Source organism: Dioscorea cayenensis, chromosome 6, assembly GCF_009730915.1.
Source record: "Dioscorea cayenensis subsp. rotundata cultivar TDr96_F1 chromosome 6, TDr96_F1_v2_PseudoChromosome.rev07_lg8_w22 25.fasta, whole genome shotgun sequence".
NCBI lineage: Eukaryota > Viridiplantae > Streptophyta > Magnoliopsida > Dioscoreales > Dioscoreaceae > Dioscorea > Dioscorea cayenensis.
The window spans coordinates 19,166,884-19,176,163 of NC_052476.1; the positions used below are offsets into that span (position 1 = coordinate 19,166,884).

The 9,280-nt window shown below is 37.5% G+C and overlaps 1 long non-coding RNA gene across 1 annotated transcript; it reads left to right on the forward strand.

Moving 5' to 3' along the window:
- Positions 1-395: 395 nt before the first annotated feature.
- Positions 396-810, forward strand: LOC120263045. The gene is made up of 3 exons (XR_005537029.1): positions 396-516; positions 634-681; positions 754-810. It is a non-coding gene; the product is annotated as an uncharacterized LOC120263045 (long non-coding RNA).
- Positions 811-9,280: the final 8,470 nt, after the last annotated feature.

The window sequence follows — 9,280 nt, forward strand, 5'->3', positions numbered from 1 at the left end:
ATAGTGACCTGTTACTAAGTAACAATATATATATTTCACAAAACTCTAGAATTAATCATTAATGTTTGATTATTATCTACTTTATTTAATTTAAAATATATCCCTGATTTTTCATTATTTTTTAATACAATTGAGATCCACTCTCTTTATTAACAGTAATGATAATTTTTATTTTATTTATTGATTTTATAAAAGACCTATCTCTTTATACAATTGAGGGCTTCTTTTCTTTATTAGTCCTCACCACCACCACACTCCTCCAGAGCACCCGCACTTCCTCTGCAACCTCCACCACCACTCTCGGCTTGTAAGCACCCATACTTCTTCTGCAATCTCCACCTCCGCGCCTCCCCTGGCCGCCTTCGCCAGTGCCACCCTCGTCATTGTATGCCCTCTCATAGCCTCTTGCTTAAACCCTAACTTTTTTCCACCGCATCTGGCGATCATCTGGTGATCTCTTCAGCTCTTATCCTTCGATCTCCTGTGGATTAAAGCTGGGGTTTTCAGAAATTGAGGGTAAAAATCTCTTCCGATCCCTATAATTTATAGTTGATCTTGTAGATTTCTTCGTGTTTTACTTTTTCCTATTGATGAGATTTCTAATTTATTTTTGTTTGATCTCTTGATGTGCAGGATATTCAACCAATACTTGCCTTCTCAGTGCTGGCTGTGGTGGTTAAGGTATGGTGATTTATTAGGTTTAATCATGTTTATTATGTAGAGAATTTTGATTTATTTTATGATTTTATCTAGGATTTGGATTTCCCTTATGATGGTTCTCAATTGGTGGATATCTTGTTGCCAATATATTTTTGAATCTTGTTTGATGAATGTTTGGGTTGTTGGTCAATGAGCATTCATTGGTATTGATTGTTTTATATAATTGTATCTAATCTAAGATGTGTAGTTGTTTCTCCTCGTTTTACAGTGCAAATGCATTTTTCGGGTCTGGTTAACCATGATCTATGATTAAGACCGTGTTGGGCAATTGGATTGACAAGATACGGAGAACAAATCACTGTTCCCCTCTCATCCCTCATTGTGATATGGATAGTCAACATCTGATTCTTTTCATTGTGATATGGATAGCCAAAAATTCATTAAGATAACTCTAAAAATAAACTATAGTTAACTATATGAGAGGGGTGGAATTCATAGCTCTAAATCAGGAACACAGTAAAATGATTGAAAGGTCTTGTTATATTTCTTAATATTACGGTCTTTTGACATTATTATTATATTATTTTTTAATCTTATACCCCAATTCACACTCTATGATATTCTGAAATGTCTTGTTCTACTTCTGCAATATGATAATCTAATGGTGAAATTTTTACCCATGTCTTATTCGGTAGGGAAAATTTATGTGGCCTATTGAGAAAGCAAAAGTTGTGAGAGCAATTTGGGAGACTACGTGCAAGGAACAGTTGCGTGGTATGTTGGAAGAAGAAAGGAAGCGGGCAATGAGACATTTTGGTGTTAGTGAAATTTCAAAGTGCAAAGGTTACAATGTAGGTTGGATTCGATTGGACATTTGGGATCGATTGGTTAGTGATGTGTGGACTACGGATGCATGGAAAAATCGATCAATTAATGGCAAGCGAAATAGGATGACTGAGAAAGATGGAAGCATCACCAAGCATACCGGTGGATCGATCCCTTTTATGGTTCATGCGGAGAGGATGGTATGTACACAATTCATATTTTAAATTTTACTAGCACGTGTCTTTATAATCTCTTATTTAATATTGTCATGTAGGAAATACAACTAAACCGAAAACCAACCTATGGAGAATTGTTCAACCGCACCCACAAACGTGAGAAAGGTCAAGGTGATTTTGTTGATCATAAGTCCAAGAATGTCTGTGTAAGTGTATGCCTTTGATAATATGCACTTCTTTTCTTATGTGGTTGTCTATGTTCTTAATATTTCTTTTCACTTTATTGGAGAATAAATGTGCTACTTTTTTTTAGAGATAGTATTTATAGAATTCTATCATGGTGTGTTTTCCATCATGGCCATATAGGAGAATTTACATATGTTTTCTTACAATTGCATGTATTTCTATTTGTGCATGCTTCTTGTGCCAAAAACTGAATATGCTTCTTGTATGGGGATTATTACATCACAATGTTGTCAACTTTTTATTGTCATGTTATAATGTAGGATCATTGATATGTATATTGATGAAATTGCAACTAGCTAGTTTATAAATTAATTTTGATGTATATGTTGATCTAATTGGTTTGTTATTTTTTTATAGGAATCTTATACTTCTTCAATGAGTCAAAAGTATGGTCCTGATGAAGCCAATCATCCTGAGTTTGACCCAGAAGTTTGGTGTGATGCAATTGGAGGGCAAGGTACTACACGCACTCATTTCTATGGGTTTGGAATCACGCCACGTGGTAAGAATTTCATATCTACTTCCATCAATGCTGGAGATGCATCATACTCGGCTTGTAGTCGTCCGAATCATGAACGTGAACAAACTCCAATTGAAATTGACAATTTACGTGAAGAAGTGACTCTTATGAAAGACAGAATGATCAACTTGGAGGATAAAGTAGAGAAGCAAGCTGAGCGATACGGCGGATATCAAGAAGTATCTTGAACAAAATGATGGATATGTTTAATCCTGCGCGTATGTTTACAAATGCTTCAGTAGGACCTTCTCAGCCTACCTCGCAGGATAAAGACACTGGTGGATCACCACTTTGAATATTAAACAGATTAATATATGCTATACATATGGTAATCGCTATGTTTAGTACTTGTTAAGACTTGTTAATTATCGATGATGTATGTACACTAAGTATGGTACGGGAAATTATTTACATGTTGACAGTATTTAATATTGTGTGTTTGCCATATGAATTTTCTTATATGTATTGGTACAGGGAAATCAAGCAGGATAAATATAATTAATAATATAATATAAGATCTTTAGTGACGGAATTCATTTGGATGTAAAGGGACTGATTCCGTGGGTGATATTCTTTTAGTGACAGAAATCCGTGGGTAATACACCACATCAGTGACAAAATTCCGTTGGTGTTAAAAGAACTTTCCTGATATAATTCCGTGGGTGAAGCGAGTATCTGTGACGGAATTCCGTCGGTGATATACACTACCAGTGACAAAATTTGTTTGGTGGTGAAGAGACTAAATACCTAATTCCGTGGGTGATAATTATTTATTGACGGAATTTTGTGGGTAATACACAACATCAGTGACGGAATTCCGTTGGTGTTAAAGATCATTACCGATGGAATTCCGTAGGTGAAGTGAGTATATCTATGACGGAATTCTGTTATTGATATACACTATCAGTGACAGAATTCATTTGGTGGTGAAGAGACTCAAATATAGATTTCCGTGGGTGATAATTTTTTAATGACGGAATTCTGTGGGTAATACACCACATCAGTGACCGAATTTCGTTAGTGTTAAAGATCTTACCAACGGAATTCTGTGGGTGAAGTGAGTATATCCGCGACTGAATTCCGTCGGTGATATGTATTTTCTTATCATTAATTTCAATTTTTATTTTGGATTCACTAACAGAATATTCCGTCGGTGATACTCTAGCATCACCCACGGAAAAAAATATTTCCGACGGAATATAATCAGCGACACAAAATTTTCCGACAAACGTTTCCAATGGACAGTTCCGTCGTTGTTGATCATCAGTGACGGAATTGTAGTTTTCAGTGACGGAAAAGTCCGTCAGTGATGCGACTGTTTTCTTGTAGTGAATGAAGAGGATGAAAATTCTCAAGAGTTAAAATAATTTATTGAAGTAAATAAATTATATATATAAGTTTTGAAAATCTATTAAAGTACAATCCATACATATTTTAAGAACTTATTCACTGTGACAATGAATATATCACTAAATAATTAACATCATGACATTTATATAAAATTGGTCTATATGGGGTGTGGGTATATATACATTTGAATTCCTATGTACTGGATTTACATGAATTCTAAAAAAACAATAGAAAGGTGATGAATGTACAATATTCTAATATTTCATATCACTTTTTACACTTATTTAGCTTGTATTAGGATTATATTGCGGAATTTGATGCTAAATCTAATGTGTCTTACATTCTCAGATTTTAGGTAGCATTTAAAGACGAGAAAGAACCAAAAGAAGCATTTCATACTTTAAACGAAGAAATTGGAGCTCTCTCGACATATGGCTTACGACAGCTTACTGCTTAACTTACGGCTGTAAGCACTTTCTAGAGAAACTTGCGGGCATCCTTACTAATATTTCATATCACTTTTTACACTTATTTAGCTTGTATTAGGATTATATTATGGAATTTGATGCTAAATCTAGTGTCTTATATTCTCAGGCTTTAGGTAGCATTTAAAGACGAGAAAGAACCAAAAGAAGCATTTCGTACTTTAAACGAAGAAATTGGAGCTCTCTCGACATATGGCTTACGGCAGCTTACTGCTTGAGTTACGGCCGTAAGCACTTTCTAGAGAACCTTTCAGGCATCCTTATTCTTGTAAGGGGGAGTTCAAAGCTAAACCAGAGGACCTTACGTGCAGGACTTACACTCGTAAGGACCATCTAGAGGATTTTATGACCGGAGCTTATGCCAGTAAGGGCAGTTGCAAGAAGAAATACAATGGAGTTTACAGTCCAGCGCTTGCGGCCGTAAGCTAGATCATAACACAGACAAAAGACCTTACAGAAGGGACTTACTGCAGTAAGTGATCCCATAGCCTAGCAACCATCATCTCCAGCTCTCTTACGGCCATGTCCTTAAGCTCGTAAGTAGCCGAATATAAATAGATCTAATGAGAATTTTTAGGACATTCTTTGGATTTCTTTTGTTCTGTTTTTTTTAGGCAAAGTTAGGGAAGAAAATGGGTGAATCTCAAGGGCTCAAGGAAAGATTCTAAAGGATATTTGGATCCACATTCAAGGGGATACGAGGTCGTAGCCGTCAAGCTCACCTTGGTGGCGTGCGTGAAAGCTTTCGTAGGGTTTTCTCGACGATTCCTCTACATCATGATTGAGAAGGATATTTTCATGTTTTCAATGTCCTTTCGTGTCTTGTATCGTAGATGCTTTTTGATAAGTGCTTGAGTAGACATATTTTTATATATGTTTTACATGCAGTGAGCATCATTTTTTCTGTGGTTTATGTCTCATATTGTGTATTTGGTGTTCTTTTATGCATATAGGTTGTGAATGCCTTGAAGAGTAAAAAGGAAGCAAAGATGGGCCATAAAGACATAATGTTGGGAGTTCTTGTTTAATTCAAGGACCAAGACACGAGAGGAGTTTATAAACGTAGAGATGTGTGCCAACTTCCAAGAAGATTCAAGTCAATTCACTAGTTGGAAGGGCACAAAGGCAGCCACATCTTCATGTTTCTTCTCTTTGTGAAGATTGCAAGACCTCTCAAAGATACATCGATGAAGAAAAGTTTTATAGCCTACCACATAGACGTGTGCCCGGACATGTGGCCTTAAGAGAAGAGTGTTCGGATTGTGTTTTGTGAAAAGCACTGTAGTAATTTCACTGTAGCGCTCAGAAAGCAAAATTATCAGTCTCACACGGCCGCGTGGAAAAATCCACACCCGGGCGCTGAGGGCACGTGATGTACGCGATCTAAGGCCCTATAAATAGCCGCTTTTGCCCTATTCTTTCTCATCTTTGTGCGGCTCTTGAGGGGTGAGACGGCTAGGGTTTGAGAGGAGGTCTTTGCGGCTTTGGAGGCGCTCGTCACCAACTTTGATCGATTCCTCCTCCGTCATAGCATCAAGTAAGCCACCGTGAACCTAGCTTCGGAGTGGGTCCTTCAAGGCCATCAGCTCATATATAAGGGGTTTATTTCTATGGTTTTTTATGTACTTTCATTCATTGATGGTGTTTTTGTATGTTGCTCCATGGAGAGCTAAAAACCCTAGAGGGTATTTGGGCTTGTGAACCCTAGGATTCTCATCTTTTGTGGATTTGCTTTAGTGTTTCTATTTAATCCGAGTTTGATTAAGTTTTTAATCTTTGTATTCTCATTGCTTGCTTGTTTAATTAATCCTTGTGGTTGATTGGATTTGCATGATTTGTTACTTTGATGTGAGAGAGGTCTCCATTAGAGTTAGAACTTCAAGGTTAAAGAGGGTTGAGAGGGTGAGTCATGAGATAGTGGAGTGTCCCTCTCCCTTCCGATTGAGTGTATTCTATCTCCGCTCCTTAAGCTCTATGCAACCATATTTGGTGTGAGGCGTGAGATTGAGAGATTTCTCCGCGGACCTTGTAGGGGTTAGGATCCTTCACCGTAATTAGGGTTGATCAATCTTTAGGAATCGGATACAACTCTTGAATCCCTAGAGTGCTTTGGCTACCATATGTGGTGCGAGGTGTTGAGATTGAGCGATTTCTCCACCGGGACCTCGAGGGGACTAGTATCGGTGATCGGGAGGCCGGATCCGATTATATTTGGATTTCCACGACTTAACTTACTCATCATAGAAACACTTTTGCTTTATTCAAGACTCTAATACCCGAATCCTAGGGGAGTATCTGCCTCGAATACTCCCACTTTTACCGATTGAGATCTCCATCCATTTAACCCTTGCATATTCGCTCCCGTATTCACTTCTTCGCACATTAGATCACCACACCTTTCCATTTATCATTAGGTTAGAAAGCGTAGAAGAAGTTAGTACTAGTAGCCCTGTTCCCTGTGGATTCGACTACCCACTCACCGGGGTAATTATTACTTCGACACCCGTGCACTTGCGGTACATACACGCATATTCGGACGTGTCACTTTTCCTCCATTAATGTAGGGCTAATTAGTTAGATGTTTGGGCATATTTGAACTTTAGGGTTTACTTTTTGACATTGGTTGTTAGATTTATGTGATTTATTTGTTTTTTTATTGCAATCCATGCTATTTGAATCTAATTACGTGTTTGAATGCCTGATCGCTAACGAGGCGAAAGCCTTAGTTATCATATTTGATGTGCTTTGTAATGAGTAGAAATACTCATCTAGCATAGATACGTCGTGATTAGAGAGAATTGTGAGTAAGCCACTCTTTGCAATCATGTAGAGTAGATTTTAGGAGAAATAACATTTTTACTCTGTATTCGGATTAGGGGTAATCTCTCTTAATGAGAGAGATTATCTACTCAAGAGATTGCCATTAGCTCACGATGAGGTTTCATAGAGTGTTAATGTGATTGTGTGGATGCCTGTATCAGCTTTGTACTGATTCAGTTATTCTTGACCATCGAAAGGAGGGTTGAGTATCATTCTGGAAACCTTTCGGTTCAAATAGGATTGCATACACAGATAGCCTTTGTCCTTCAGTTCATAACCCTAGATGGATCCTATGCTTGGACATCGTATCTTTCCTTAATTTCTCTTTTATTTTATTTCTATATTTTTTTTTCTTTTATTCTCTTTTGCTCACTCATATTACTTTAATAGTTAGGCTAATTTTTGGAACTAGGGCTATTACTAGTACTCTCATTCTTCACTCTCATTCTTCACTAGGGCTATTATTTTTGGAAATAGGATTGCATACTTATGTTTTATCAAAAGGAGGGGAATAAAAGTCATTGGTAAAAGTTTTAAGCAAATGAGCTAATTTTTCACCTAATTAAGGACAATATTTCAAGATTATTAATTCAAGTTAAGAACTGATAAGGATGCAAGTGTACATGCCGATCGCATAATAAAATGTTTGTAAATTGATAAGTGCTTGAGTAAACATATTTCTTTATATGTTTTACATACATTGAGCATCATTTTTATCATGTTTTATGTCTCATAAATTGTATTTGGTATTCTTTTGTACAAATAGGTTGTGAAGGCCTTGAGAAAAGAAAATAAAGCAAAGATAGGTTATAAAGGCACCTTTTGGTAGTTTTTGTGCAACATAAGGATCAACACACAAGAAGAGCTTATACACATGGGGGTATGCGCCAACTTCCAAGAGAATTTAAGCTAGATTGTGAGTTGGATGGACACAAAAACAGTCATACTCCCATGTCTAGACTTATGTGAAGAATTTAAGAGCCTTCTTATGATGATTAAATAACGAGAAGCCTCATAACCTATCACTCGGACGTGTGCCCGTCTATGTGGCCTCAAGAGAAGAGTATTTACACAGCAGTACACTGTAGCAAAACACTACGGTAATACTATAGCAAAATACTATTTATGTGACAGGGTGAAATTTTCACTTAGTCGTGTGGGCAATTCTACAGCCTACACAGGCGCATGGAGGCTCACACAGTTGCATGGAGGCATGTGACAGACATGGGTTTTGAGTATAAATAGCCATTTTGCCCTATTCTTTGGAGACTTTTTGACGGCTTTTGAAAGGCGAAGTGGGCTAAGGCTTGGAGAGGAGGTCTTTGGCGAATTTGGGGGGTGTTCTTCACCAACTTTGATAGATTCCTTCTTCATCATAGTATTAAGGAAGCCATCGGTGACCTAGCTTCAGAGAGGAATTATTCAAGATGTTGAACGACCCATCAAGGCCATCATCATGAAATCAAGGGGGTTTTATTCCATGGTTTTTATTGATTTACATTGCATTATTTGTTTTGTAATTTGCCTCATGGCGGGCTAATTCCTGGTAGGTATTTGGGCATGTGAACCCTAGGATCTTATTCTTGTATTGATTTACTTTGTGTTTTCTATTAAATCTGAATTTAATTGAGTTTCAATCTTGCTTTCTTATTGCTTGCTTTCCGTATTGATCTTGTGGTTGATTGGTTTGCATGAGTTGTTTGCCTTGGTAAGAGAGATGTCTCTATTAGGGCTAGAACCTCAAGATTGAAGAGGGTTGAGAGTATGAGTCATGAGATAGTAGAGTGCCCTCTTTCCCCTTCGACTAGTACATTCTATCTCCGTATTCCCTAAGCTTTATGCAACCATATTTGGTGTGAGGTATGAGATTGAGAGATTTATGCACCGGGACCTTGTAGGGGGTTAGGGATCTTTCACTAAGAGGTAGAATTAGGTCTATCCTTAGGAATCAGATATACTCTTAGGAATCCCTAGAGTCTATTGCGGTTATATGTAGTGTGAGGTGTTGAGATTGAGCAATTTCTCCACCGGGACCTCGTAGGGGACTAGTTTCGATGATCTAGAGGTAGGGGCCGATTATTCTTGGATTGCCTCGACTTGATTAACTCAGTTTAAAAACACTTGTAAATCTCGTGTTTCATGTTAGATCCTAGGGGAGCATTGCCTGGGTACCTCATCTTCATTGATTAATACTTCTC